At 33.6% G+C, this 16,050-nt stretch overlaps 1 protein-coding gene across 10 annotated transcripts in view; it reads right to left on the bottom strand.

The window, feature by feature from the left end:
• LOC131034307 (F-box/kelch-repeat protein At2g44130) overlaps positions 1-12,219 on the bottom strand; it is a 45,028-nt gene extending 32,809 nt beyond the window's left edge. For 3 of the 10 annotated variants that reach the window (XM_057965785.2, XM_057965786.2, XM_057965778.2), the window contains exons 1-4: positions 12,041-12,215; positions 11,902-11,941; positions 5,557-5,684; positions 4,909-4,948 (exon numbers count right to left, since the gene is read on the bottom strand). The gene's annotated coding sequence lies outside the window, so the exon portion shown is untranslated. The other 7 variants (XR_009103777.2, XR_009103774.2, XM_057965781.2 and 4 more) reach the window with 7 other exon arrangements.
• Positions 12,220-16,050: the final 3,831 nt, after the last annotated feature.

Consider the following 16,050-nt stretch of genomic DNA (forward strand, 5'->3'; position numbering starts at 1 on the left):
ATTTCTGTTTGATCTGTGACTTCATGAAGTAGGGTTTTATTTGGCTCATTACACAATTCATATAGATGCCCTTGTCTATAACCAATCACTTGTGCTCTTTTGAAGGTGGATGTTTTTCGCCATGCCATTACCTTTCCTTCTATAAATGTGACTCTATATCCATCATCCTCAAGTGCAGAGATAGAGACTAGGTTCCTTTCGATGCTTGGTACAAATAGTACTCTGGTGAGTTGGATTGAGGTTCCAGACTTTAGAAAATTGTACATGTCCCTACGCCTTTTACCGGATGTGCAGAGTCATCCCCTATTGTTACCTCTTTATTTGATCCCTCTTCCATTGAGTCTAATAATTCTCTGAACTCGGTAACATGTCTTGACGATCCACTGTCTATCACCCAAGTGTTAAGACTTGTTTGAAGCTTGACTTGATAGTGCCGAATATGATACAAACTTCTCAGATTCAAGTTCTGTGTTCCTCTCTACTTTGGCGAATGATGCCTGCTGTTTTACTTTGTCAGGACAAATAAATGACATATGTCCATACTGATCACATCTATGACATTGGATTTTTGACATGTCTTTCTTATGAAAGCTTTTCCCATGATGGGATTTTCTCTTCTTGAAGTTTCTCTTCTTGCCTTTCTTACGGGAGTCGGTATTTAGAATGTGGAGGTCCTCATCTTTAGTTTTGTGATTTTCCCCTTTCATTTGCCTTGATTCTTCAAGGAGGCAGTCATCCCTTAGTCGATCAAATTCTGTGAATTTATCCCTTGCATTTATGCCTTGTTTGAATGATTCCCAGGATTCAAGTAATCCGTCTAGGGTAATCATTGATAGTTCTTGCTTCTCGACATGATAATCAAGTTTTTGCAGTTGATCTCTGAGTGAACCTATCCTCATGAAGTATGAGTTTATTGTTTCACCTTTATTTATACTTATGTGGCTCAACTGTCTTTTTAGAGCTAGGGTTTTGCTCGGATTGTTTATTTCATACGTCCTTTCAAGGGTTTTGAACATTTCATATGAGTTGTCATATTAAGGGTTTTGAACATTTCATATGAGTTGTCATATTAAGGGTTTTGAACATTTCATATGAGTTGTCATATTTTAATATAAGTGGTATTATGTGATCCCTTACTGCATCTATCACGATTTTTACAGCTTTATCATTTCCTTCATTCCATACAGTTTTCTCAGGTTCGCCTTCAGGTTCGGGCTTGTCTTCTTTTATGAATTTGATTACTTTGTTCTCTTTTAACACTATCATAATTCTGACTTTCCAAGCCACAAAATTTGTTGCTCCTTCGAGTCTGTCCTCGAATCTGATTGTGTTCGCCATTTTAGAACTCTTCAATTTTGTAAACTTCGCTTTCAGTCTATTCGGATCTTAAGTATTTAGGCTCTGATACCATGTGAATGTAAATAGACTGTTATTACTTTCTGAGCAATCAGAATTCTGAGACAACTAGTTTAGAAGTTTTCGGGTAGGATATAAGGAATGTAAAACTGATTTTATTAGTCTTATCAATTTGCCTCTGCAGATGAAAAGCAAACGATTATATTTACTACCGATCACAGTATTGTTTTCTTCTATCCGATATATTATCAACAGAGAGGGTAGCGCATATATATCTTTTGTTTCCATTGGATCGTTCCTCCACAGGGTTTCGCGATCGAGGCACGATCCTATGTGGAACCACGTGGTTCCACATAGGGTCGTGACCCCTGTGTGGAGCCATGATCCTTCTACACCGGCGATTATTTCCTTAAATAAACTCAACGATGCATTAACTAATCATAGCATAGCAAATTTGTTAGTTAATACTAACTAAATTTAATCCTAATTAAATCGCAAATGACAGACTTAGTTTCTGTGCGCTGATAAAAATAAGGAGACAGTTTTATTTTCTTTAGTGTTACGACTGAGACTATAATTAACAGAATAAGGCAATTTAGTAAAAAACAAAAAGAAATCATATATTTACCAACCATGGAAAACTAGCTGCTTTAATTGCAGAAGCAAGTCTTCAAGAGTGAGAACCATGCATTGAGAATATTCAATTAAAAGATTTGAGAATATTCAATTAAAAGATTAGATTGGTTCGCACTACCTAAAGAATTTTGATGCATATTCCATTTTGTATTCTTCATGAAAATTCGATATGGAATAAGATGACAGATTTAATGGATTTAAGGGGTCAGATTAAGGGAATTAAGCAGGTGGAGTATTCTTAGTTGAATAAGGAAAGCCACTCAAAAGAAGATAGAAAACAAGAAAAACATAAATAGCTCACGCCTCCATGCATTTAATAGTTCCTATCATTCCAACTACCAAAAATTCCTAGTGCCCCAATATTTTCCACTGGTCAGAGTGGGCCATATGGAAAACTCTATTTCTGCCAAACTCAGCTTTTACAATTACGAATTATGTGTTAGTTTCCGCATGGTCCCATCTCCATCTTTACATTCCCTAAAACATATATGCCATCACTCAGAGGGAAGGTCTCAACTCTAAACATCAGGCCTTGGCTTTCTCACAATAGCAAGTACCATAATTCTCAACAACCATGTGCAGTGGCTACAAAGCCATGGCAGCCCAACCAATTTTAGCATTAGGGGTTGATGGTGCTATAAAACAGACATGGAATTTGAGCCAATGGACTCAAGAATTTGATCCTCCTCCACCATACCCATACACATACACTCTCCTATCACTCAATCCACTTCATCCTCTTTTCTTCTCTGCCAACAATAAATGTGCCCACACCCATTTTTTATAGTATCTACACTCTGCATGTGTAGATGAATTATATTCTATCAATGATTTCACCTTCTCTCCGGGTCATGGTTTGCCCCATTCCTATTCCTATAGTGAACACTCACTTTCCAACATCCACTGCTTTGCTTAATGTCCATTTCACCTTCTCTCCTGGTCATGGTTTGCCCCATTCCGATTCCTATAGTGAACACTCACTTTCCAACATCCACTGCTTTGCTTAATGTCCATTCCAACAGAGATTTGAACTATTTGTAAAGCTTGATCCAATTTACAGCACTATCATTTCCAGTCTATCCATTGAAGTTTGTGGCAAAAATTCAGATGCTTGGAAATACAGTGCCACAAATCAGATAATGATAAAAAAAAAATTGCCACAAAAGTAATTTAAAGAATGGAGAGGCGAGGTCCTACCCCATTGTGAAGTGGAGGGCCTACCTATATAGTGTTGAGTGTATATTTTCGTCTCCCAGGAAAATTTGTTTTGCCCAAGTTTATTTCAGTCAAGTTATTTTTCGATGCTACCATGTAGGGGGCAGCAATTTCAGGCAGATTTGATTTCCTCAAAACTTTTTTTATTGAGAGAAACCATTTTGCCTGAAAAAATTTGGTTGGCCTAAACCACGATACGGTGCCAAATTTCCAAGCATTAACTTAATCACATTTTCTTTACTCTTTAATCTAGCTAGATTCTTGAATATTGATGCTATTAATTTTATCTACACTAGAATCATGTAAGATATTTTTTACTCTTCTCCTCACTTAGGTGTGGGTTGATTATTTTCTATTCCAAAATGTTAATGCATACCATATATAAGGAAAATTCAAATACTACTGACTAATATATACATATATAGAACTTCAATCCATTAGAATTTTGACAGTGCGAAAAATGTGGTACAAATTTCTTTTGTAACTAATGGTGGCAAAAATGCATAAGGCCATTCAGTCATATCACGTTCATCCCCAGATTTGATTCCCCAATATGGCAGAGATGATCCCCAAACTCCAACAGGGGGCGCCCCTCTTGTTAATTTCTTTCTCATCATACTGGTGTCTAGTAAGAGCATAAATGATAAAATTATTTAGTTCTTAAAATTCAAAGTCTAACAAGAGAGCTGTATGTATTACTTCTCAATTTTCTCTAGCATAAAATCCTATCAGTGGAAGATAAGCAGAAATTACACATTGTTGATAGACAAACTAGGAATTGCTCATTTTGGCACCGAGTAGAAGGCAGAGAAGAGATTTTCTGTCGAGCACAGCAGCTGTACCAGACAAGGGGATGCAGCAAATGATGGCTATTCTAACTATCTTCATACCTACCCATGAGAAAGTTATTATCCAGATAGATTGGCAAAGAATTTTGGAGATTGATTTAGTTGCACACAAAACTCTCATTAACAGAGCAGAGTAGAAATTTGGTCCCAATAGTTTGCTGCCACAAAAATAAGAAAGCAAATGCTGAGTGATCTTTTAAGCTCATCAGGGAGGCCTTGGGTTTCATCAGTAAGATCAGATGTGTTAATCAAGTTCCCCTCTTGGCAAACATGCAATACATGTCATATTTCATACATTAAAAGCGTATCTTGCTGGAAGAGCCCATTTATTAAATATGCAATTTGTAAACGTCTTTCATATATTGATATATCATTAGTACATACATTATTTAATTGCCACTTTGATTTTATCACTTTTTATGCAATGTAATTGTTAATAAATAGAGGTAAGAAATCATTTATATCTTGTTGATCTATGGAAGGAAAACAACCGGGTCCATCAATAAAAGCATAAATATACTGAACATATCTTACAAAAGAAATGTATACAAAGTTCATCAAATATTGGCAGTTTTGTGGACACACATAGGGAAATGGCAACTTTTAAGCACCAAATTTGGACATGGTTGTAGGATAAGAGGCTTTTTCCTTACAGATTTTTAGAATTCTGAATGAAATCATGGTTGCATAATATGTGCAATATCATTTTTCTGTGCTTGTTGTTTAAACAATTGAAATTGGCAGGTTCAAAGCAACAAGCGCTTTAAGAAAAAAAGGAACAAGCACAATAGCACGAATTTGTTTAACACTAGAAAGATCAATAGCTTAAGCAGGGGATCGCATATATCCTTACCTGCCACTAGGATGCTTTGTGCCGCCCACCTTTCATTGAACTGAAAAACAAAGAAACCCTAAATTAAGGAAATCAAACCCTACAATATTTTTTTTAAAGGAAAATTAGAACTAAACATCAAAATAAGAAGTAAACTATGGGCATTTGAATTAATAATACAGACAGCCAGCAAAGGCATGCATTTGTGATTAATCCGATTCAGCCCCATTAGAATAGTAGGGCTCCCGAATGTATGGAAGGTTGGTAGCCAAAGCATATATACCATACTGGATATTACCGGAAGAAGGAAAAGAGAGGAAAAATGAGCTCAAAACTCACTTTCTAACTTGAATGGTATGAACAAGATTCTATATAAGGTAGGGATGCATTACAGACATGGGGTCAAGTTAAAAGTAGGCGATAAAGAAGAGAATGATGTTGCAAATTGGCACTAATATTTTGTGAGGTTAAAAGTCAGGAGTATGCAAAGTGACCATCTCCCAACATGCATTGATTGTGGTAAGTTGGAATGTATGCTTTGCTTACTTGAAATTCATGGTATATAAATTTGTAATCACTTTTTTAAGCTTTATTTTACAACCTAGAAGATCATTAAAGCTTAAATTTTCTAAGAGAGTTTTTCAAGTGTAATCTCACTAGAATAATTACAAATTGATAAGATTTGGTGTTGAACCATCCATTTCTCGACACCATAAAAATTAGTCTTCTATAACAAACCCAGATGCTAGCAATTCAACATTAAACGAGGATCATCTTTTTTCGAAAGGTAAAGGTACCTGAAAAAATATGGCAAAGGTGTTAGGCTCACTTCAAAGTGTCCAAACAAAAGCATCCTACTACCAACAAAGCATTCGGTTTTATTGTTTAAAACTTAAAAAATAATAATAACTAATTCTTAAGCCAAAGAAATGCATTCATTTACACATATTATTCCCAGTTCTTTTGCATGAAGCTTGGAACACACTTTAAAAATGCTACAATCAATATGAATCAATGTATTCACACTTTTACTGCTGGCAAACACAACCAAAGTACTAGCACAAATAACACAGAAAACAGAAATCATAACAAAAAATGTATCTCTTCCATCAAAGTTGGAAGATAAACTATATTATATTAATATACGCCATGCAAAATAAAGTACACTATAATATTAACTAGCAATCACACCTTGGTGTGCAATGGGTACGCCAAAGAGGTGGGGAAGGTTAATTAGGAAAAAATTTGGTCTATTTGTTGCATACATTTGTGTAATACATGAGGTCAATTGGTAGGCCAATTAAAAAATTTGTGTAGTAGATGAGGTCAATTGATAGACCATTTAGAAAACGATGTTGCTTGTGGAACAAGAGTCTCAATAAGGAAGTGATAGCTTCAAATCAACACAATCACTTAGATCCACTTAAAAGGATCCAAATGTGATTGAAACTAAACCTTTGAATCAATAAGATAATTAGTAATGAAGAGCAAGGGAGAGATGTGGATATAAAGAGGGAGAAATAGAGAGGGGAAGAGCAAGATAGAGGGGTAAGGAGATAGAGATGAAGATGGAGAGAAACATGGAGAGAGGGAAAGATAAAGAGAGAGGAGGGATAGATAGGCAGAGAGGGAGGTAGAGAGAGAGAATGTGAGAGGGAGAGATACACAAATAAAGATAAAGATAGAGGGAAGGAGATATATAGGACTAGGAGTAATGACGAAACGTTTTCGCAAAATAATGAACTATGGACATAGTGATCTTTTGCATTCTGGCTTACAATTATATTTTTCATCTGCTACAATAAAGATTTCCACCATTCAGCACTGGTATGCAGGAGGCAAAGAAAACCCACTGACAATATCCTACGTGAGTTCCTCTCTTTCTCCAACTTGTTATTTAAACAGCTCCATGTCCCTTAATGCCTCAAACACCTACTATTAAGGCCTCCCTGCTCCACTTCAATAAAGCCATGCAAGCACACACACATGCATACATTTTATATATTTGTAGATGTTATATGTTTGTACATACACACACATATTTATGTATGTATTGAAGATGTATACGTAAGTATCTACACACATATATTTATGAATATGTAATTATATCGAGGCATTAAATCAAATGGGCCCAAATCTAATTGGGAATTGACATAAGTATACAAATTTAACCATTACATATATATTTGTGTATATATTTCATATAAATGGATGGGTATGTATCTACACATATATACATAACAGTTCCACCCTCAGCATTAGTACTGCAGCGAACGGCTTAAATCACACACACTAAGCTTGCACTTCTAGGCTTCAATCACACACACTAAGCTTACACTTCAAGGCTTAAAAGTTAAGCTTACACTTCAAGGCTTAAAAGTTAAGCTTACACTTCAAGGCTTAAAAGTGTTAAACACTCAGAGTTGACTAACATTCTCTAGGCTTGATATGTTGCTTAGTGTGTGTGTTAAGCACAAGATCGATATCTCAAAGTGTTGATTCAAACCCCACGGGATTCTTGATCTGTTAAAGTCCGGATATATTCCACGGTGTTGAATCAAACCACAAGGATTCTTGATCTGTTAATGTCCAGATATATTCCTCTGATTTGGTTCTCTAACTTCAAAACTATTCTCTACAAAGGTAATTAATGTTAATGCATTCCATGAGAAAAACGTTATTGCACTCCAAGCTCCCTTTACCAAGCTTAGAAATTTGGGAGGCTACTATTCTTCTTACAAAAGAAGATGCCTACGGGGTGCAGTCCCATGAGGGGGCTTAAGCTTCTATTTTTTTTTAGGAAGAAGAGGTCCCATCAGTCCTGGAATTTGACAGGCTATATGGCCGTTTTTGCACTTTTAGACTGTATATTACAACTAATAAAATTAGTAGACCGTATGTATCGCCAGGCTATTTTTTCCAAAAACCGTATATATGACACTTGAAATTATTAATAAGCGGTAAAAAATTATAATAGGTAATATTTATTGGTATCAAGATTTTTGTGTGTGAATTTAGAAACTTACAAATAAATTTAAGATTTTTTAGTATTAATTTATCATTGTTTTTTAAATTTTTACATTTTCTTCATGAAATTATTTAGCAATTGAATTTTACTAGAACTTCAATTTTGTTGAGCTTAAAGAATTTATATTAAACTATTCACAAATTTAAAAAATTTATATTAAACTATTCACAAATTTAAAAAAATTTAAATGTAAAACGAAATACATTATGACTAAACCGTCATAAAAAAATTCATATGAAGGCAGGGGTGGCCATCAAATTCCAGGCCTGGGTCCCATGGAGAAAAAAAAATTATATTACAAGATTATTTGAAATCTTTTCCTAAAAAGTAGGAGTTTGAAATCTTTTTAAAAAAAAATAGAAGCTCCTACTGTTTAGGCTTGCATATTTGAACGGGTGAAAATGGGGTGGGGCTAGAAATTGCCCCACCAGTTTAGATATGTTTTGTGCCACTTGTCAAACATTTAAGTTTAGATTTTTATTAAAAATATATTTTGGAGGGAGAATGATTTTTTTTACTTAGTTTTATCACATGTGTATAGAAGACAATGGATATTCAACGAGACCACAAGCTTCCGTAAATTTTGGAGCTTAAACTGCACTCCACTACAAAATTCATGGGGACAGCAGCTTTAAAATTTTCCTATAAAATCTCACCAGCTCTAACTCTATTTTTTAACTCTATTTTTTAGGAAGCCCCAAACATTTAAGTTTAGATTTTTATTAAAAATATATTTTGCAGGGAAAATGATTATTTTTACTTGTTTTATCAGCACACATAATATAGATGACAATGGATTAAACTGCACTCCACGGGGACAGCAGATTTAAAATTTTCCTAAAAAATCTCACCCAGCCTAAAAAATCATAACATACAAATCATCTAAAAACAAATGATGGGACCTGCCAACGCTGTTGGGTTTTGTACAAAGGGACAATAACTTTTCATCCTTTACTAGGGCACACCCTCACGGTAAAGGGGTGACTGCAGTTAAACCCGTTAACAGTCCCATTGTTTGCTTTTGTATGGTGATTTGTATGATATAATGCCAATTATTTATGGTGATTTCTATGTTATGATGTCTTAGGCATGTCGCACTACTTTATTTGTATGATATGAACTTGAAGTGAAGTTGAAAAAGTGCAATATCATCACCTTTATATTTATTTTCTCTCCATTTTCATTTCACCCGCCACGAGATCAGCTTGAGTAAATTTTAATTTTGGAGCTAAACAACTTGAAAAAGTGGAATATCATCACCTTTATATTTATTTTCTCTCCATTTTCATTTCAACCGCCATGAGATCAGCTTGAGTAAATTTTAATTTTGGAGCTAAAAAAACTTTTAAGCTGAAACTGCACTACAAAAATCGCTGAAACTGCACTACAAAAATCACGAGACCACTGAAATTGTAAAAATCTGAAAATTTTTAAGCAGCCTCCCTCCACGAGACCCGAGCTTTAGAAACTCAAAAATTCAAGGAAAAAAGAAGTGTTTTTTACAAAGAAGTAAAAAACTCAGCAGCACCCCCTAAAAATTTTTAGGAAGCATCCCTCCATGGGAGACTAGCTAGCACCATAAGTTTTTAGGAAGCCTAAAAAAGTGTTTTTAAAGATAAGCCTTTTAAAAGACTCAAATAATTACTGTACGGTATGAAGTACATGCACTCCAAGCTATCTGGCAGGCCTGGAATTTGACAGGCTATATGGCTGTTTTTGCACTTTTAGATCGTATATTACAACTAATAAAATTAGTGGACCGTAAGTATCGACACGCTATTTTTTCCACAAACCGTATATATGACACTTAAAATTATTAATAAGCCGTAAAATATTATAATAGGTAATATATATTTATATATATTATTTTACAATGTTTATTATAAATATATGAATTTATTTAGAATATTTTAGAATGGTATGATTAAGATATAATTATTTCTAATTTTATATTATTTTTATATGAATTTTTAGTATGTTTTTCTTATATAAATTTAGAAACTTTGTCAATTTAGTTTTTAATATTTTTTAAAAATTGTCTTAAATATCAATATAGAAACTTCTAACAATTGAAATAATAAGATATAATCATTTCTAATTTTTTTAAATATTGTAATAAAAAAATCTAAAATGGTTTCTATTTTTATAATAAACAAGATTTTTGGGATGAATTTAGAAACTTACAAGTAAATTTAAGATTTTTTTAGTGCATTACTAATTTATCATTAAGATTTTTTTTAGTGCATTACTAATTTATCATTGTTTTTCAAAGTTTTACTTTTTTTTATGGAATTATTTCTTTTCACTTCAATTGAATTTTATTGGAACTTCAATTCTATGAAGCTTAAAGAATTTATATTAAACTATTCACAAATTAAAAAAAAATTGACACTTTACATTTTTTTAAAACGTAAAATGAAAGACATTAAAATTACTAAACCGTCATAAAAAACAGGGGTGGCCGTCAAATTCCAGGCCTGCTATCTGGTATGAATCTACACCTTACATTGTCCAGTTATTTTTGAGCTGCTTTCATTAGTAAAGGACTTTTGTTAAATAGGCAAGGTGCTTCTGGCTGGCTTTATTTTAGCAAGTTTCGTTGCCTGGATCTGGTTATTGCTGAAAAGGAGGTGCTTTTACAGATCGTGAACTGATTGCTTATGGTTCCATGATTCCATCCCACATTATGGTTCATAATTCCATCCAACATAGCATGTCAATCCATACGATCTAATAAATTATTAAATTGTCATATACAGTCTAATAGTAAAAAAACAACCATATAATCAAATTTCAGGCCTGGTTCCATCCCCATTGATGTATGGTGAAAAGCAGATGAAAGTGATTAGCCCTGATTTATAAAAAGTAATATAGCCATTATTTTGTTAAAGATATTTAAAAAAAATAAAATATATATATATATATATATATAGACATATATTAACTGTCTTTTCATAAGATTTTCAACAGTGCGTACAAAAATCTCCCCTTTCATGTGTTATAATCTTTTAAAAATTTGTTGTATTTTTAGAGTAAAATAACTTGATAACTTGATACAGTCATGCGACCATGAAATTAAGTCCCTGGTCGCAGGATGTCTCTGGACAACATTAAATAGAGGTCGCAAATCCCATCAAGCACAGGTAAGAGACTGCTTCCTAGGAGTCCATTATTGATTAAGTGAAGCACAAGTGATTTTCCGGAGTAAAGGGACACTCTTGAATTTCAATTAATTAATCAATACGGTTAAATGTGCCTTCAGAATGCTGGATAGACAATACAGGAGTGTTTCGGGGCATTAAGGAACATAGATCTGTAAATTGATGACAAATAGACGATAAAAATATAAAATAAATAAAACATTCATGGAGAAAGATGCAAATTCAGGTGCCAATTAATCATGATTTGCAGAGAAAAATAATGCACAGCAGACCAGACGCTACACAACAGTGTGTATAGAACAAAACAGCGAGTCCACACACATGCAAAGCATTAGAGGCTGTCCGATACCACAATGCATTTTCCTTCATAAGGGTTGTATCTAAATTGTAAGATGGCGTGGAAAATCAAACACTCCCATCGCAATCTGCTTAAAATCTTGCATCTCTTTTATTTAAGCTTTATATATTATTGTCCACTAGTAACCAGAGCAGACAAGGACAGCAGTTGAAGCAAACAATCAGATAGATTGGCATTGTATTTTAAGGGCTGATTTGGTTGTATGCAAAACTGTCATTACAAAGGCAAGAGTAAAAAACTGGTCCCAACGATATCACTAATTGGGGAAGCCTAGGGTTTCTTCTTTAAGATCACAGATCTCACTCAAATTTCCCATTTCTGATGCATAAAATGCAGATTATATTTTAATACATGAATAAGCACACTTTGCAGATAGAGCCCATTTTGTAAAACAAGCAGTGAGAGATGAACTTGTTTAAACACTAAAAAGCTTCATAGCCTAAGCAAGGACACAAATATATCCTTACCGCTCATTCAGATGCTTCATGCCACCCACCTATCATTGAACTGAAAAATTAGAAAGCCAGAAATTAATAATATCAAACCCTAACTTAGGTTCTTTTAAAAAGGAAAATAAAACTAAACCATGGGTGTCTGAATTAATACCGTAGCCAGCCAGCGAAAGCGTGTAACTCTGGTTGTGGGGGCCAAAGATTAGGTGTGGCAAAGGAATGGAGGTTTAACAGTCATAGTATATATACTATACTGAATAATTCACAAAAAAGAGAGAGAGAGAAGGGGAGGTAAACAGCTGCAGAAATCTTTAATCTTTTATGGCATTTATTACAGACATGGAACAAGTTATTAGATGGCGATAGAGAGTACCTAGAAAGAGGTGGCAAATAAATGTACAGGCACGTAGAGAACAGGTGGCGAAGGTGCGCCATCATTTTGTAGGCGGGCTGGGACATCTTCCCACGTCTCTCGAGTGTAGTATTGAATATGCGATGTTGGAATGTGTGCGAAATATTTGTTAATTAACACGGTGAGTTGGTATTAACGATCCTTTTTCTATTTAGCGCAAAATTTTGCTTGACGACCACTTCACTTTCCAAGTGGCTCGTTTGTGGCAACTTAATATGGTGAAAAAGTGTGCGAGGCATAGTTTTAGGCCCATATCAAACCTTCAATTTATGTGAACCAGTGCGGGGCATAGTTTTAGGCCCATATCAAACCTTCAATTTATGTGAACCAGTGCGAGGCATAGTTTTAGGCCCATATCAAACCTTCAATTTATGTGAACCAGTGATGGCTAAAAGAACACACGCCTTATCATGTTGTCTACTGTGAATAAGAGGTGTTCACCCTTTCTAATTTCTAATGGCAGATATATTTAAATGGCAGACACGTCAACCACATTAACGAACTATGGCATATATTTTAGGAAATGTACACTGTAATGTATAGTTAGAGTGTTTTGCACGAAAGGCTAGGATTTATTTTTGATCCAAGATTTCTGCTAATGTTTTTATATACACGGAAAACTAAAGTGCATAGGGTGGCTGGGATTGTATATATATGTGTGTGTGCGCGCGTGTGGAAATCTTGTACACATGATTTTTTAAACATGTTAAATTTGATTCATCTTATTGTCAAAGTCTAAAATTTAGAGATGTCTCTTTTGTATGCTATCAACTAAATTGATTGGTGGACCTTTGTGGTCACTTACACTACCACCTTTGTATGTTGGATTGACAAACAAGTTGTTTGTCTGTAAGTTTGTGGAATTTGTCCATTGTCCAACGAAATTGCTTATATCATCTACGAGCTTAAAGGAGATCTACTCAATCCTCAACTACAAACCTTGGCCTCCAAACTCTACCACCAACTCTAAGTTGTAGATGCTCATTAAGCCAAAGGTGTTCAAGTTTGAGCTCATTTATAAGAGCTCAAGGTAGGAGAAAAAGCCTATAAGGACTTCTTCAAATCCCTACAATTCTAGCATCCCCAATTATATCCATGCTCTTAAGGCATAGTAGGGAGGTTTTTCTCTCTATTAAATATGTCTAAGCCTTTCCTAGATCATTACAACTTAATGTTTCAAGCTTATTAAGGCTTTCAAGAGCACAATTCTATGCTCCAACAATGCCTTTACGTTATTCTTACCCAACTTAGCTAAGCATTTAGCTCTACTTGTCGTACTCAACCCACTCTAAGGAGAAATTGTGCAATATATTTTGTCCATAGCTAATGAAAAGGCTTCAAGTTTAGATCATTTTCCTTGTGAATTTTTTAATGTTGCTTAGTACTTCATGGGACAAGACTTGCTCAAAATATACTAAGTGGCTCTTTAAAAGGATTCCCTAACGTCATGACTAATCATGATATCATCAAATTTATGAACCTAGAGTTGGAGATCACAATCTCATGCCTAACATACTATCTATTTGCTCAATTATACTCGAGTATACTCTATTCATTATTTAGTCTCTTTAGTGCTTTTAATATTCAATTTATGACAGGGTCTTTATGATTCTTCCTATACTTTAGACTCTTTCAATTGTAGAAAATTTGGCAATCTATATTAGAGCCTAAGATCACTTTCTTTTTGTGGTGCATATATTACCCAAGTTTTTCATAGTTAACAACTACTACATCTTGGTCTTTCTCAATATATCTATCTTGCAGTCAAATTGATTTGTTCAAGCATTCATTTGGGTCTTAAGCTCTAATCTAGTCTCATTGCATTAGATTTAGAGAATTTTTTTGCCTTTGGTCGAAAATAATTTTCCTAAAGAGTTGTTATTTTTGGGGTACAACTCTCTAGCCTACATACATTGTTTTGATAGAGTCATTAGGACAAGAGGATTTTTCTTGTCTTTTCTCAAAGCTATCCCCTAAACTCACATTCATCTACCCTTTCTCTTGCTCTAAGGTAGTGTCTCTTGGAGCTTGATCTTTACCTAGTTCATCTTGTTCTTTAAGCTCCTCTACATTTCATGGAGCATATATAGGGGGAATACTAATAGATCCAATATTTATATCTTTTGTAGCATTCTCCTCTTACAATTTTTGTACATTAGTATCATCTAGAGGAGGTAGAGATGGTGTTCATCAATCACTAATTCAAACTTGTTCATTTCATGAAGAATCTTATTAGTCACATCTTTTGTTTCTCTTCTGAATTTTGTCTCTATCCTCCTTCTCCATACTATGAGTACATTTACTCTAGTTTGTTCTAAGTTCTTGAGCTTGTCATTGAGACATATTTACTTTTTCTTCTTGATAGATTAAGGATCCGCCATTGTCAAGAGCTTGTTGCCTCAACTCCTGATCAATTTCTATGGATTCTTCTCTTTTTTGTTTCAAAGCATCAACAAGAGTCTCCAAAATATTGTCCAAGATGTCATTCAAGGGGACATTATACATGGTCAAATACAAAATGATGCATGTATGAACTTTTGGTTATAATCTAATGCATGAGATTTCATTGTCAAAATACCATGGGGTTTTGAAATCACTTTCTCTTTCGATAATTCATTTTTTAAATTGCATACATAGAAATAGCCCGGTCAAATTATCACAATTATAATATTTTATCTAACCATTTCAATTTGGTTAAGATTAAGATATCTTTTTAGTTGGTATTCTTAGATGCAAAACCCATAGACAGAAGTAGAGGTAAGAAACCCACAAGTCCTTGGATTTGATGGGAAATTTATAGTATTAATCCTTTTCGATCATCTCAAACCCTTTTCCCTAGAAGATAATATTTTGGAACTGAGGAATAAAAATACACAAAGAGAGGGGTTCCTTGTTTTACAAGAATAAAATGAGCCATATTCTAGAAATAAACACAACGTAGAGGAGAATAGGATTCACAATCAATTATCTTAATAAACTTGAAAAATGAAATGAGAGTGGAATGAAATTAAGAGAGGACTATTTTAAAACCTTTTCTCATACTAAATGCTAGAATTTGAGACATAGGCTCAAATGCAACAATTCTTCATTCATCAGCAATGACTTTATAAAGCCTCAAGCAATATTATATTAATTTATTAATACATTAACAAGAAAATATCTAGAACTCTACCAAAAAATAATAATATTATGTTTTGATTAGATAAATCAAGAGAGGGCCCAAACTCTTACATATTATTCTTAGGAGATTTAATAACAATATCATGTTAATTTTTTATTTATTATCTATTAACTTATTTTATGCAATATTTTCTAGCAATTCATAGATGTGAATCATAATCCTATAATTTGTTTTAGCATCTTATTTATTTGTGCCAAAATAGCTTTGTCGATAAGACATGGACATCAATAAGAGCATAAATGAAGGTTTTTTTTGGTCAAATATTATTGATTAGCAAAACTCTCTAAAAATATTAATGTAAAATATAAAAGCATAAACAAGGGATGTGAACTCAATGATAAAATTCCTCAAAGAGATATGTATTCTTACACTACAATGATTAGAAAATATACATACAATTAATTTTAAAATATTTTTAAAATATTAAAATAAATACAATATATAACTATAAATCTAAATATCATGATCTTTTTCAGTAGTCTCCTGATTTATACAAAAATATTAGCATTAGAATAGAATATTGATGTCTGTCAAATTAATAAAGGATAAATAAATTTACTAGAATTTATAG

The sequence above is a fragment of the Cryptomeria japonica genome, chromosome 3 (assembly GCF_030272615.1).
Source record: "Cryptomeria japonica chromosome 3, Sugi_1.0, whole genome shotgun sequence".
NCBI lineage: Eukaryota > Viridiplantae > Streptophyta > Pinopsida > Cupressales > Cupressaceae > Cryptomeria > Cryptomeria japonica.